Below are 16,875 nucleotides of genomic sequence, written 5' to 3' on the forward strand. Positions count from 1 at the left end.
TAACTAGTCTTGCTTTTGCCAGACATTGAATCACTTTGAATATGGCAAAAGTTATAAAAATAGATAAAATGTCTACAAAATTTATGTGGGTATTTTATCTTTATTTATTTAAATTGGATCTATTTGTTTAAATGTCATTTAATAATGTAATGGGTTTAAGGATTTTAATAAGATTTCGAATGTCATAGTTCATGAAGTTAGATACATATGGTCTAAGAAATAGTGGAGTGTCAAAGTCAACTAATCAAGGGATAATTAGCCGAGAGCATTTTTGGCAGCCTTTTAAAGATAAACTATACTGTTTTATATGATATAAATCAATTAAACTTAAAAAACATAATGTTCTATGTCACATTGATCACTCTGATTTTAACAATTTTTTAAAAAAAGTTACAAGGACTGTTCTATCTCCAAATGTTTTTTTTAGGTTTTTAAGCAAGGAAATGTTAAAATCCACATATCTTTTTACGATATTGAGATGTTCTCTCGACATCACGTTTAATAGTTTTTAAATTTTCAAAATCCGACAATAAATAAAAAAGTTATGCAATACTAAATCTTTACATGCTTTTTCTCAAAAACAACGAATTGGCACTTAGAACAAAACATTTTTCAAGCGACGATATATATACGGTGAACTGTCCTGTCCGAAGCCACGTCGATGTCAATTAATGCAAATTAAGATAACTTCACACTAGACTTGGTAAGACCCCTAAATATACCTGGTCAATTAGCAGTGTCCAGTTGTTTCTTCGCGTCATGTTTGTATATTACCGCGCATTGCATTAGGGGCCAATTAAGTGTCAAATTGCTAATCAGCGATGCGTGTTTTTTTATGAGCCCACAAAGTGGGGGACATATAGCGTTGCACTTGTCCTTCCGTCTGTCCTACCGTACGTACGTCTGTCCGTCCGTACGTCCCGAATCTTGTGAACGCAACTCTTCTTAAACCGGATGGCAGATTTTGCTTAAACTTCCAGGGATGAACAACCTTAATGTGTAGATGGTAGTAAAGGAAGAAATGTTCGCTGCGACCAAATTTAACAGAATTATGGCCCTGTGTTGATTTTTTCACTATATAATATATAGGACTTTTGTGAACGCAACTCCTCTTAAACCGGATGGCAGATTTTGCTTAAACTTCCAGGGATGAGCAACCTTAATGTGTAGATGGCAGTAAAGGAAGGAATTTTTGCTGCGACCAAATTTAACAAAATTATGGCCCTTTGTTGATTTTTTCACTATATACCATATAGAAATTTTGTGAACGCAACTTCTCTTAAACTGGGTGGCAGATTTTGCTTAAACTTCCAGGGATGAACAACCTTAATGTGTAGATGGAAGTAAAGGAAGGTATTTTTGCTGCGACCAAATTTAACAGAACTATGGCCCTTTGTTGATTTTTTTCGCTATATACCATATATATGTTGTCAGTGGGGGCATCCGTGTCCTTTGGACACAGTTCTAGTTTTTTTTTTACTCATATTTGGCCAAAATTGGCCGGACCATCGACGACGGCCTTGTTTTATGAGACATGGACAAATCGGAAATGAAAATTGACTTTAAAAGATAAAGTAACCCAATACACTGTTACCGGAAGGTACAGCATCGCCGTGCTAAAATATCCAGTGGCGACATTATCATTTATATTAAAGATGCTATACGAAATGGCGTTAAATGTATGAAAATTAGACATGATTGTGTTATATGGATACAGTTAGACAATGACTTCTTTAAAATTGACCAAGACTGGTACATAGCGGTAACATACATTCCACCAGAAGGATCGCAGATTCAGTCACTATATGGCGAGGCTTTATTTGACTTGATAGAAGACGATATTGGTCAATTTTCACAGTTAGGTCCAACAATGTGGATAGGGGATTTAAACTGCAGAGTGGGTCATAAGAGTGATTATATCCAAAAAGAGCGTGTAACGGACCTTGATTTTAATGACGTTTTAAATGACATACCGTCTAGACAGTTATCAATGGATTATACCAGTAATCGATTTGGTGATTACCTGCTTGATATACATGTATGTAAATCAACAAACATGTGTATCTTAAATGGCAGGTCTTGTGTTAATGATAAAGGTGTTTTTACGTGTTTTACATACAATGGCAAAAGCTTAATTGACTATGTAGTGACGTCTTATAGCAATTCTGACATAATTAAAGGATTTAAAGTACACCAATGTAACGAGTTTTCGAACCACACCCCTATCGTTTTATATTTTAATTGGAACGTGTAATTCAGTAAACAATCTTCCAACTAGAGACTATTTTAAGTGGAATGATACTGATAAATTGAGTTTTCTTAATGACTTGACAAACAATATAGATACATTAAAGGATATATTAACGGCGAACGCCATGCAAAATAACAGTGTAGATATATCTGTTTCGTTACTATCTGATTACATTACAGAAATAGCAAATAAATATTTCAAGAAAAGTATAAAACATGATAGAAAATCAACTTTCTTGGACAATGATAAAAGTTAAAATAAAGAATGGTTTAACGCTGAATGCGAAGAAAAAAGAGTGTATTTAAACAATCAGTTCAACAATTCGAATGTGATAAATGTGATTACAATTTTTAATATATGAAACGTGCAGAAAGGACTATAAATTCTGTCTGCGACAAACTAAAATGAACTATAAAGTAAATAGAGGCAAAGAGATGCATGCATTGAGGAAGAAGGAACCGAGATAATTCTGGAGGAAGTTTAAGAGAAATACAAGTGTAAATAACGAAAACATAAACATTTTAGATTTCTACGATCATTTTCGTGACTTGAGCCAAGTTAATGAATGTAGCTTAAATGAAGAGGTGGAGTCTTATTTAATCAATTTCGATGCACAAGTTAATCAAACCGAACCAATATATATTAGACGTCCCTATATTAGACACGGAAATACGTAGTGCTAAAGAAATAAAGCCACGGGACTTGACATTTATTAAATGAATATTTCATTGAAGGAGTTGAGATACTGTCTGAGCCCCTAACAATATTATTCAACAATTTTCTAAATACAGGACATTTCCCGAAGCAAAGGTCGCAAGGTGTTATCGTCCCTATCCTTAAGTAACAACCGTCAAATGAACTAAACCCATATCGTGGAATAACATAAATAAGTTGTTTTGGGAAAATCTTCACCGGAATCTTGAACGCTCGCATAAAGTCATGGACAAAAAAGTACAACAAGCTCACAGACGCCCAATTTGGTTTTATGTCAGGCCACACTACAACAGACGCAAAATTTATATTACACCGTCTTATAGAACAACATCTTAGTTAACCTGCTAGAGTGTACGGGGCATTCGTAGACTACAAAAATGCTTTGATCTCATATTCAGAGAGGGACTATGGTACAAGCTTATACGCGAAGGGGTATATGGTAAAGTTCTGTAATTGCTTAGGTCAATGTACTCTGAAGTTAAGTCTTGTGTTAGACATATGAAAACCTTATCTGATTTTTATTTGTTTTGGTCGTCAGACCAAACACATAATGGTAGCGAAATTTCAGACCCTGATGTACTTATTTGCAAATACCGAAAGTAGTCCAAACTCCTCGTAGCGGTTACTTCCCTTCATATGTACATTAACGCCGAATAATGAATGGGAGATCACTGCGTAAAGATTGTCAAATGACAGGCGCATTAATTTTCGTAACTAAAAAATAGTTCCCAATTGGTCGAAGATTTATAATTATAGATATACTTGCTTATATTCAGCTCCATGATTATTTACTTCAGTGTTAAACAACATGTTTACCGTGAACAAAATATATCGAAATTATTAAGGGTTACAAACTCTAATTAAGGATAATATGGCATTCTTCAAATCTTATAACACCCCGTGGTCGAGAGGTTTACACGCTCGCTATAGAAGCGAGAGGTCCGAGTTCAAATACCAGTTCAGGCAACTACTGATGTTTTTTTTGTTTTTGTTTGTTTTGTTTTTTTAATTGTTTAAGCCAAATAAACATTGAATTGAATATCAGTGTTGCAATTAGTCTTATAGCAAGTTTACTATAGTAATAACACTGGAAACAGAATTTGGTGACACTTTACAAACAAATTGGTTTAAAATAACCCAACCTCCACCTTTTTGACATTCTGAAACCCAAACAAATTCAGCGCATTCTGTTCTTTGATTTTCCAGTGTGATAAAGGCCTATTTCAGGGGAAATAACTTCACCGATTTTGTTCTGCCTGTTCGTTAATGACCTTGAAAAGGACATACAACAAACAATTTTCACGGGAATAACTCTTGAGCAATTATCAATCTACCAACGACTGTGTACTTCTTAGTGATAACAATTACATTTTAATCAGCTAGTACATTACTGTGATCGATGGTGTTTAACAGTTAATATTGAAAAGACTAAAATAGTTGTGTTCCGGAAAGGTAGGCAAATAGGCAGAAATAATAGATGGACTTCCAAGAGAAACGGAATTGAAGTAGTAGAAAGTTTCTATTATTCAGGTTTCGTATTGTCATCAGGTGGCTCATTTCGGAAAGGAATTGACACGATTGCCGGAAAATCATTAAAATCCATGTTCTCTTTAAATAAACTTACAAAAGACCTTATCATACCAATACATATATCATTCGCCTTATTTGATGCATATGTCACACCCATTCTGAATTATACCTCCGAGCTCTAGGGCTTTTTGTCTGCTGATAAAATCGAAAGAGTTCTTCGAAAGTTTCTTAAAAAAACACTGAAGGTTAAAATGACAACAAATAATTTAGCTCTGTATTGAGAAACCGGATTTTGAAGTACTGGTTTAAACTTATGAATAGTTTTAACACAGACCAAATACTATATCTTTGTATTGAAATGTTTAAAGAGAGTGAAAATGGCAAAACAAACTGGTTGACAAACGTTAAAATACTGCTACAAGAATCTGGCTACCCTGACGTCTGGTTATTTCGAGACTTGATCATCAACGTTCCTTATTTCTTAGAATTAGTTAAAATCCGTTTAAAGGATATATACATTTCATAATGGGGAGAAAGCGTGCGAAATTCGAGTGCACTAATGCTATTCAAGGAAATAAAAGAACGCTTTGAATTGTCTCCATATTTATCAATTTTAGACAATCAAAAGAATAGACATGCCCTCACAAAACTAAGACGTTCATCTCATTAGTTAAATATAGAAAAAGGGAGACATAGAAATATAAGTAGGGAGGACAGAGAATGTTTAATGTGTCAAAGAAATGACTAAGAAGATGAATACCATTTTGTGCTTGTATGTGACGCTTATAAAAGTTTAAGGAAAACATATTTATCATAAATATATTCAAAAAGACCAAGTATTTTTAAATTCATAAGTTTGTTAAAAAGCGAGAATAAATACATTCTGCATAGACTTTCCATTTTTATTGTGAAGGCTTTTCAATTAAGGGATTCTAACACGAATACTCAAAATTAAATATCAGTATACATACATGTACTCTCTCATGTGCAACAAATTAAAACAAACTATATTCATTTATATCTAACAGTAATGATGTATATAATTCAATCCATGATTTTTGTATGCTACATGTAGTTACATATTTATTTGTAATTATTGTATATGTATGTGCTTAATTGTTGATGATAATAAGCTGTAATGCTTCAATCTAAAATAAATTTTCTGTTCTGTTTTGATCTGTTCTGTCATCTGATCCTACAGTGTTATAGTAAGAAAGAATTACAATAACACAGCTTTCAAAAACTCTAAAATAAAGGAAATGTTGTCACCTACGGTTTTGTATGGCTAGCCAATCAGTTTGTCTATCTCGCTCCTGAAAGTTGCATTCTTGATTGTAAACTAGACTATTCATATTTTGAAAGACAAATGATTACATCGGACATTTGCTTTGTTTAAAAATATATAGAGAGGATATTGAATGAGTGTAGTTTCAACACTAATTTTATTGAACGAGTTGAATAAAATCATATTATGCGAGCCTCTGGCGAGCAAAATATTGTTTTATTCAACGAGTTCAATAAAAATAGTATTGAATCTACACAGATATAATATTTCATTTATCAAATATATAAAATAAGAACTGTAAATTGTGTAAAGGAGTCATTTTTCATTGACGCGCCTATAGTATAAAGCTAACAACTCTATGTTTATATATATAGTGCAAATGACGTCACGTCAAAGTGTTTTTACACTAATGTAATATCGAGTTAAGCATATAAATATATTTATTTTTTTGACATTTGAATTATTTAAAAGAAAATTTGTTTCTTTGTTATACGTACTTAATATAAGTCTCTCTCTTTCATAAAAATGTTGAAATTATGCAACATGTAATCAATCACCTTTGTTGAAATTTGAAAAGTAGAATATCTTAAGATATTTGAAATACTATGTCTTTTCGGCTATATGTATAATATATATAATTTCACATTATATCAATAAGTTTTAAATTACGATCTGTATGCTATAAGTACGTTGTGCACATTTTATTTTTCTCATACATGCAAATCTAAGATTCAAATATGAAACTTTCTGTTTTCTTATAAACAATTGATACTGAAATGAATGTTAAATTGTTAGAACCTGTATATAACCTGGATATCTTTCGGGTTTTTTTCCGATACGCTTTCGTTTCGCTTTGTTCAGGTTATTATGAAATGTGTAAACATTCTATTTGATCCATTTATCATACTAAATATGTTAACTTAATATATTTCTTCTCACCAAATTGTAACTATATATTACTATTATCCTAAGAATGTAATACAGCCGTTTTCCATTATGTATTTGTATATGTTTATGTATGTATACTGCTGATGTTTCCAACTATTGTGGGGCTTGTGCATTTTGTAAATAAATTGAAAATTGAAAATTGATTTTATTAAATGGCTTTATTACACTCCTGCGTTACGGTTTATTTGAAACAAGTATGTATTACATAAATGTTGAACTCAAAGTCAAATTTAAATTAAAGAAAACAGATAAATAATTGCATTTTCCCATGTAAAAATATTTGATCGAATACGGTAAAAAAGTTCGTCAAATTAAACAAACATTGCCTTTGTTACATTGCATCAAATTGAAATTTAAGAGTTTGGAAAAGTATTTAAAAGTAAAATATTGGGAGACTAACAAAAGGTGATCAACATATGTAAACACAGCCCTTACTGCCTTAGTAACGCAGTAGGAAATATTTTGATAAAATACTGCAAAATCAGTCTTAAAATGCAATTAACATGTAAAATATCACTTGGATCTTGAATGTTTTTACCATACTGAAGTGGACCTCGCTATCGCTTGATTTTAGTTAAACCTTTAGTTATAATGAAATGTAGCACCAACTTGACAGAATTCAACATTCAAAATATTGAAATAGGAAACGTTTGAATTTAGAAACATACGCAGAAATGTCCAGAAGAATGTTACAATGGAACCTTCAATACGTTGAAGTCATTCAATGAAAAACAGCGAATGGTCTCCAAGTAAACAAGAGCCATGTCAACATGGCCATCCCCCGCCGAGTGTGTTTGCTCATTGGAAGAATGTATATGTAGAAGAGCGGAATAATTCCATTTTAAGAGGTCTTTTGGTAATGAAAACTGATGGCTATAGTGATTACAGATTTGAAACCTATGTGAATACTGATGGCTGAAAATAACAAAGGGCAATTACTGAAAAATAATGCAGGGTATGTTATCATTCTTGTGTGCTGCATCCCTCCTCAGTAAAATCTATCCACCTATGAAGTTTCAAGTTGATACCTCAAATACTTTTTGAGAAAAAAATTGAATTGAAAAATTAAGTATGAAAAAGAACAAAGGGCAATAACTCAAAAAATATAAAAGGTAGAGTTATCATTCTTGTGCAGTGCACACCTCCTGAGTGAGATCTATGCACCTATGAAGTTTCATTTTGATATCTCAAAGGCTTTTTGAGTTATGCTCTGGACAAAAATTAATTTTGAAAAATAACAAAGGGCAATAACTCAAAAATAATGCAGGGTAGAGTTATCATTCTTAAGCACTGCACTCCTCCTCAATTAGATCCATCCACCTTTGAAGTTTCAAGTTGATACCTCAAATACTTTTTGAGATAAGCTCTGGACAAAATAGCATGAAAAAAGGGGCAATAACTCAAAAATTGTATAGGGAAGAGTTATCATTCTTGCGCACAACATTCCTCCTCAATAAGATCTATCCACCTATAACATTTCATGTTGATATCTCAAACACTTTTTGAGTTATGCTCCACTCAGGTGAAAAATTAGGTATGAAAAATAACAAAGGGCAATAACTCAAAAATTATGAAAGGTAGAGTTATCATTCTTGTGCACTGCATACCACCTGAGTGAGATCTATGCACCTATGAAGTTTCAAGTTAATATCTCATAGGCTTTTGGAGTTATGCTCTGGACAAAAATCAATTTTAAAAAATAACAAAGGGCAATAACTCAAAAATCATGCAAGGTAGAGTTATCATTCTTGTGCACTGCACTCCTCCTCAATGAGGTCTATCCACCTATGAAGTGTCAAGTTAATAACTCAAATACTTTTAGAGATATGCTCCGGACAAAAATGTCGGACGGAAGGACGGAAGGACGGACGGACGGAAGGACGGACGGAAGGTCGGACGGACGGAGACTATTTCTATATCCTCCGCCGAAATTTTTAGGCGGGGGATAAAAAAGTCTGTACACTCAATTTTAAAACAATGGGCTATACTAAATAAAATGGAATAATAAAGGGGATCAGAGGTTCTTAAGTCTGCATGTAACAGAAGACAAATTTCAAGACGCAGGCAAAACACCTTTTAGGTGATCATACAGAATCAAGTAGGAATACTGGTACAATTCAACTGCAAAAAGGTCAAATAAAAGGAACCAAATATCAGCTGAAAATGTGAGTTTAATATTAAAAAGAAAAAAAAAGAAAGAAAAATTACATCGTCAAGTGTTTTTAATTACATGACACAGTTTGACGTTGAAAGCTGCATGTCTTCAGATAAGCTAAACTATTTCTGAGAAAAATGTATTAGCATTTTAAAAAATATGTAAAATATTCACAATGCAAGAAACATTTTTAAAAAGTTTTATGCAAATAATGACTGATTTTGCAGTATTTTCATCATATATATTTCTTCTTCGTGACCAATGTTGTAATTGATATATATGCATATTCTAATCTATTTCATGGTAAATTTCGTAGATTTGAAGTGCCATTGGCAATGTGTACAACACTTTCTTTGTTCACTTAACATTGTTTTATTTTTTGATACATTTTTTTTCATGAAATTTAGCATGAATCTGGAGGCATGCTGCTTCAAAGAGCAACACTAGTAAATGAATAAGTTAGAACAAGGGCAACAAAGAATCTTCAACTCCAGTTTCCGAAATAACCATTTCTTATAATACTGCACGTTTGTAACGTCATTTTTCATTGGATAATCGTGACGTTTATATACACGGCTGCTACCGATTCATGAAGAAATCTAACTTTTTGTCTCTAAAAATGATGCTAGCTGTATTATAAATTCGTTATAAAGATCGTTGACAGGTTATATGGTCGTATATAAACGGCTGTTTGCAATATAACCCTCGCCTAACGGCTCGGGTTATATTTACAAAAAGCCGTTTATATAGGGCCATATAACCTTCCAACGATCTTTATAACTAATAATATACGAGTAAGTTTGGTGGACATGGATATAAGTTTATTTTGCTCAACTTGTGAAAAAAAGAATAGACAAATATATAATATCTATGTTGTTACAGGAAAAATTGTCGTAGCGCTTGAAGGCTTCAGTCCAAGGACTATTTGGCTAAGGTGCAGACACATTGTTTTAAAATCATATGGTCCTTTGGTATGGAAGTTAAATGTTATACAAAGCATAGATGGATGAAATCCCTTAATGATATCTCTTATCATATAACTAAGTTGGACCTATCGGCAACACTAGAGCGATTTTAAATACTTAATTTGCATAAAGCCAAAATGCAGTCTGGTCTGATAAGCGAAAAACCTGATAAAGATTGCAGACGACAAACAAAACCGATAACATAACGGTCAAAGCATGTTCTTAATGAAACTTGTGTGACGTCATTTTTGTATGGATACTTAAACTTCGTGCAAATAAAAGCATGCATTTTGCATGCGGTATGCTTGTTTTTTTAATGATGAATTGATATCCGTTTTTTATATAACGATAAGATAGCAAAACCGGAACAAACGTTTATTTGACAAATAAAACACCCATACCTGTACGAGCAAGATTTGTAATCCTTTAAAACAACTACATCATGTGAAATCGCGTTTCTTAAAGTTTGATTTAACCTCGCACTAAACACTGTAAAGGTCATACTGCGACTTTTCCAGGTATACTAGCAGTGGATGACCTCAGGTTTAGGCATGGACGGACTTCTGTGTAAGGTTAAAAAATCTAAAGTCTCTGACGGGATCATACGAAACCAAAGCGGTTTGTCCACAAGTCGGCGTGTTCCCCCCACCCCCCAAAAAAAAGTTTAAAAAAAACGAAATAAAAAAAAGGCCAGTAAAAAAGAAAAAGAATAACATGCAGATATTTTAACTCGGATGATAACAAATCTCCCGGAACATAAGTACTAGAAAAAAATATATGAAAAACAAAGTTTTGTTGTACTCGGGACTTTCCGCTTTCAGCATTTAGAGAATTTTTATAACGCATCTTCAAAAGTTTAAAGTACCCCGATTATATCTATATACTGTTTTCCCTAAAAATAGTTTGGACTGTCGATCTGAACTTTACAAACCATAAAAAACATCATTTTCTGTTTATTCCATGACATCTTCACAGCAGTATGTACTTTATTCAAGAAATAATGACGACATGTGAAAGGAATACATATAATGGCGTTAAGCAAACCTTGCTTACAGTTTTGATATTTCATGTTTTAGACGCTATATGGACGACCAATGGTCCGATATATTTGTTGATTTGCTAAGGAAAATTCTAAGAAGGAAAAAAATAATTAAAAACATCCCCACTAGTACTTTTAAAAAACTTTTTCCAGTTTCTGACAATTTTTACACTTATTTTAAACTTTACTCTTTCCGCGAGAATTGCACCTGTATTTTACTTTTAATCGCCAAGGTTGCAACGAGCATACCGCACACGTGTCTGTCAATTGCGCTTACCAAGTTTTATAAGTCAATGAAATGATCTTTTTGACCAAATGCAAATGTACCACATGCACTTTAACCCTTACGTGCTTTTAGTCGTCCTTAATGTCCCGCGACGTCTACTGTAAATATCGGACTTGTACTGCGGCCGTAACATTTGACCAGTGTTAGATATGGATGACACATAGAGGGCATTGACAGCCTTTGGCCTTTAATCTCCGTGCCGATTTCTCATGAGGACAGTTGAAGGGAGGGAGCGTCTTGATCGTTGCGCTCTACATTTCGTCTCTCCGTCTCATAATAAACCTGTTTCCATGCATTAATATGCTGAAGCCCTCAGTCACATCTTAAGATCGAGGCGAGGAATTTCTGCAGATGTTACTGCTCGACATAGGTGCATTAGAATTATTCTTGCTTAAGATTAACTATTTTCGCCATGCTTTTCGTGTGCGAGCACGGTGTTATTTGACAGTTTTGTTTTGATCACGAAATTACCAGGGCGGCCATTGCAATCATGTATTTAAAAGCCACTCCCAGTTACGCATAAATAAAACGTGCAACAACGGCGAGTACTCTCTTTATGCATGATTTTTATATTTTTATGTACACCTGCATGAATACTTGAGCTTTTTCCAAATGGAATTTAAATGGATTCGCGGTATAAACCCACAACATATATTCAAGTGTACGTTATTTTGTTTTGATTTCTGTGCATGTAAAGAAGTTATCAGTTCCTTGCGAACGCGAAGACAACACATTACTAGCACCGGTTAACTGCTTCACAGCCTTGCCAAGAACGATGTGTTGCCTGAATTATGCTCTGATGAATTCAATGTGGCTTACTGTTGTGTTCCGGAGGGTAAACTACCAACACCACTGTCAATTTATTATTTATTTCTTCTCAAATTGCTATATCATAAATTCGTAACAGTTTCTTGACAGCTTAAATGGCTTATATAAATGGCTGTTTCCAATATTTTTACATTTTATGCCTTTTCCCGACAGTATTTTAGTCATATAGGCGGGTAGTTTCCTAACCATCGTTCCTGGAGAGTTACACCAGTACTAGACTACCTTCCTCCGTGCTAAACTACCAAAGCATCTCCCGTGGATCGAACTCACGCCAGAGAGGTAACTGGATTAGAAGTCATCGACTCTAACCCTTCGACCACTATACGCAAAGTAAACATGCTTAGATATTAGTTAAGAATATTTCAATTCGTTTCAAGATGAATTCCTTCTTGTTCATGCTTGTATTATATGACGCAGTAATGTCATTTAAAGTCATGAAATACAATCAAATATGGGGCAATTCATGTTCAAGTGTTGTCAAGATGAAAATACACATTTCAAAAAAGGATCATTGACACGGCTTTTAAATATTACAGCGTAAAATGGAACTTGTTGCCTGGCCGGGACTTGAAGCGGGACCCTAATAATATCGTTTTACTGCTTTACCGACAGAGCTATTCGGCCGCTTTACATTTGTTCCCTAAATTAGTGAACAATTTTAAACCATTACATAAATTAAATGTTTTTCCTACAAAAGTAGACGTGTATCTGTCCAACTGAACAATTTTTAATTCTTTTCTCTAAGATTTCTATCACATCATTTATGTTGCTACTGAGTAATAAAAAAACATGTATAAGTAATGAGGTAATTATAAACATTAAAATAAATAATACAGTAGAACTTGAGTAAGTCGAAGTTGAAGGGACTTGCGACTCATATATAGGTTTTTATAAGGAATATATAGGGTGGAAATCGGGACTTTCATTTTACTTCGATAAAATCGACTTATCGAAGTTCGACTTATAGAAGTTCTATTGTAATAATAATAATAATAATAATAATAATAATAATAATAATAGATAATACTAATAATAATAATAATGAAAATAATAATAATAATATTAATAATAATAATAATAATAATAATAATGAAAATAATAATAATAATAAAAATGGTAAATAGTGAAACTGAGTCAAATTTTTCAAACTTTCATGAATGAAACCGAAAATCATGTCTGCCTCTTGTATACTTGATTAAGAAAACTAACTAACCACGTTTCTCCTATTGCTTTAAATAAAAAAAAATTAGAAAAATTATTGTGTAAAAAAACAACAAAAAAAACAACAAAAAAACAAAAAAAAATTCTAAAAGTTTTGCTATGTTTAAAGTTCCTATACCTTACAAAAAGTAATAAAATAATTCAATTAAGACATTTTGTCTTTCTTTTTATGATCTTTCCCTAGAAAAAAAATCTCCGTTTTTGTAGTTGTTGTTTTTTTTCTTCTTTTTTTGTAAATTTGTATATTATATTAAACTAAAATAAATTTACTTCGCTTTATATACTTTTCTGTAAAATATATTTTCTCTGGTAAATAAAATTGTACAGAAAAAAATCAAGGCGAGTGCTTTCTTGCAAGCAATAATTGTTTTATGTAATATTATCTTTTAGTACAGAAATTGTGTTTCAAAGCAATTTCTAGCCCTTTAAATAAGGAAAAATTTTTTTTTTTGCTGCCATTAAAATTGTTCAATGCCGTTATCTTAAGAATTTTATGACTATTTAAAATGCAAATTTTGGCTATGAATTGTATCATAATTATACATTTTGATCATATATTAATGTACACCGGAAATAAACATGTTTTTATAAAGATATGAGCTGCACACAAAAAATAAAATAAAATAATAATAATAAGAAAAAACATGTTTCATATTGAATGATGATTATTGCTGTATATAAAAAGCAAACTTCGTCGTTGTGTTTTTATAACAATAAAAGAAGGTATGGTTATATAAATTGACTTTATTCAACCATAACAGAAAGTCACATAGATTATTTGTCAATAGTCAAAAGTTGTATTTTAATTTTTTTTCATAATATTATCTGTAAATTGACTTTAGTCATCCATAAAAGAATGTCATGTATCATAAAGATAAAACTATACTTTTTATCACAAAATGAACAGAATAGAAAATACCGTATTACACATTAACTGCATAGTATTAAACGTTTAACCTAATGAAAATTCAAATAGATGTTAACTTGAACAAAACACTTAGGTTTTTAATGCATATATATGAGTTTGTGAATTTATAGCATAAATACTGGTGAAATGTAATTTTAAGTGTTTTTATTCAGTCTTAAAGAAGGAAAGCGTGAGAAGTAAATGCATGTACATGTGCCGACCTAGCTTATGAGTATATGAATTGAATTACTAAGTATTTCTAATAATGCACATATTAAGCAATATCTAAAAACCAATGTTTTGTCACAGACTTAATATAGTTCCAGAACACACCTACACAATTTTGTTTCGATAAAACAAAATACATGTTGCTTACAATGGATCAAAGCTGCAAGTATCCTCTATCAGTTAGTTATTCAGTAAAAAATAATATTTGTATTGATAGTTATAATTCAATCCATAGTATCTTTTCTTATTGAGAAATAGGTAGTTTTCTAAGATTTTCACTCACTTTTGTATTGTTGTCACGAGGAATCGTAAAATATTGTGACGAGGGCGCTGTTTATAGCTGTTAATGTCTTTGTCAAGCGATTTAGCTTTTCTTTATAATTGTTCATAATATTAACATTATCTTTCGTCTATTTGTATAGATAATACATAAATTGCATCAGTTTAAATTTGCTGAATATATGCCATAGCTTTTCCTTAAAGACTATCCGAAATTTAAAGTCCTAATACTGGTCATTGTTATGAAAAATTTTATAATCATTTAATGTTAAATAAATCCCCTAACGCTCTGTATACAATTATATTGCACATATAAACCTAGGCCGGTTGAACCGAATTTAATTTTTGTAGTTTTGAATTTGGTGACTTTTTTTTGTTGCCGGCTTTATGTGGAAAATTCAGCTCAATTTTTGTTCAAACAGATTAGGAGTTAGATAAACAGAGTCTTTTCTTTTTTTATTAGATATTTAAATAACATATGCAGCATTGTTAAAAAAGCTAGAAATCTTGAATTGTTACGGACAATAAATGATATTTATAATATACTTATAAATGAAATACTGAGAAATATTGATGGAATAAAAGGCGTATTTCTTTTTTTCTGTATTTTCACTGTAAAAAATATTTTCCGCTGCAGTGGAACATATTTTCCGTATTTTCACTGGTGTCTTGTCGGACTATTTTCCTCTTAATTCAGCCAATACAAAAATTGAAAAGGAATTTTTCCGATTCATAAGGTTAATAAAAAAAAGTATACAGAAAACAGAAAATATTTTTTTTTCTATTAAAACAATTAATTAAAATCTTGTTGTATGAAAATAATCATATTTCACTCGTGGCTACTGCCACTCGTGAAATATTTATTTTCAAACTCAATGAAAAAATGCTGTATTTAAAGGAGAAACTTGAATTTCCTATATTTATTTTAATGATAAATATAAATGGCAAACACACTTAAATTGCACTGATAACTTAAGTAATGATTTTATTTTTAATTTTTCAAAATTTGAATATTCTATATGATAAAAAATTCAAGAATATAAAACTTAACACAGTTAATGTTATATACAGACATAATAATTAATTTTCTATTTGTAATCCATTTAAGCATAATATTTACCATTTACGTTTTCACTTAGATATCCTTCCTCCAAATATCGCAATTTATGAATCCTGTTTCTTTTCAAGGAACATAAATAATTATGTCGCTTTGTCAGCGCAGTCATCTGAATGACGTCACTAACAATTGATCTTAGCCAATCAAACATTCTAAACATATATTAACATTGCATGATTTTACAGGTTTATAAACAATCACAATCAAACAGTGTGATGGTGAACAAGACAGCCTTGGTTTTTCTTTTGATGTACAACGCATTATCAGGCGAGGTGCGCACAGTAGGCAGCTTTTTTACAGATTGCGCATGATAACGTTTGTAGCGACTATCCTCAAGTAAATTTATCCTCAACAGTAAACTTTTGCGCAGTCTTGGGGCTAAAGAGGCGCCTATACTACTCAAGTTACTGGTAAGTTGCAAGTTTTGTAATTATTTAATTGTTCCTTGTTATGTAGGCTTTTTTGTATGTTTTCCTTTGTTTGCTTTTCATGATTTTATCAAATATAAAAAAAAGAACTGAAAACTTCCTTTTCAGGGCCCATGATGATCTCTTAAACTCACTTGTTTGTAAAACTGTTTTATCAAATTATTTTTTTCTTCTTATCGAGAGTTCTTTGTCTCGGTTGATGGAAGTAAGTGTATTGATCGCCACCCCAATAGTTGTTGTTTTACATTGTTTATAGTTACCTTTTATGTCACGATATGTTTTAACTCAGTTTTATTTGGATATTGAAAACATAAAAATGATTTTGCTTCTCTGATTACAAAGACAAGGTTCTATTCAATCTGCCGGAAACGTGTTATAACGCAGATGGCCAGATATTTTTGTCCAGTTACTATAACTATTTCAAGGACAAGTTAAAAGTTTACTGTTGAGGATAAATTTACTTGAGGATAGTCGCTACAAACGTTATCATGCGCAATCTGTAAAAAAGCTGCCTACTGTGCGCACCTCGCCTGATAATGCGTTGTACATCAAAAGAAAAACCAAGGCTGTCTTGTTCACCATCACACTGTTTGATTGTGATTGTTTATAAACCTGTAAAAATCATGCAATGTTAATATATGTTTAGACTGTTTGATTGGCTAAGATCAATTGTTAGTGACGTCATTCAGATGAC

The 16,875-nt window shown here is 31.9% G+C and overlaps 1 protein-coding gene across 3 annotated transcripts in view; it reads right to left on the reverse strand.

The window, feature by feature from the left end:
- The window catches only part of LOC132754698 (uncharacterized), a 37,077-nt gene extending 21,028 nt beyond the window's left edge, over window positions 1-16,049 (reverse strand). Inside the window, exon 1 of one of the 3 annotated variants that reach the window (XR_009629117.1) lies at window positions 15,757-16,049. The gene's annotated coding sequence lies outside the window, so the exon portion shown is untranslated. The remainder of the gene's footprint in view (window positions 1-15,756) is intronic. The other 2 variants (XM_060745363.1, XM_060745359.1) reach the window with 2 other exon arrangements.
- Window positions 16,050-16,875: the final 826 nt, after the last annotated feature.

Source organism: Ruditapes philippinarum, unplaced genomic scaffold (assembly GCF_026571515.1).
Source record: "Ruditapes philippinarum isolate M1 unplaced genomic scaffold, ASM2657151v2 ctg8915_1_1_1_1, whole genome shotgun sequence".
NCBI classification, from domain to species: Eukaryota; Metazoa; Mollusca; class Bivalvia; order Venerida; family Veneridae; genus Ruditapes; species Ruditapes philippinarum.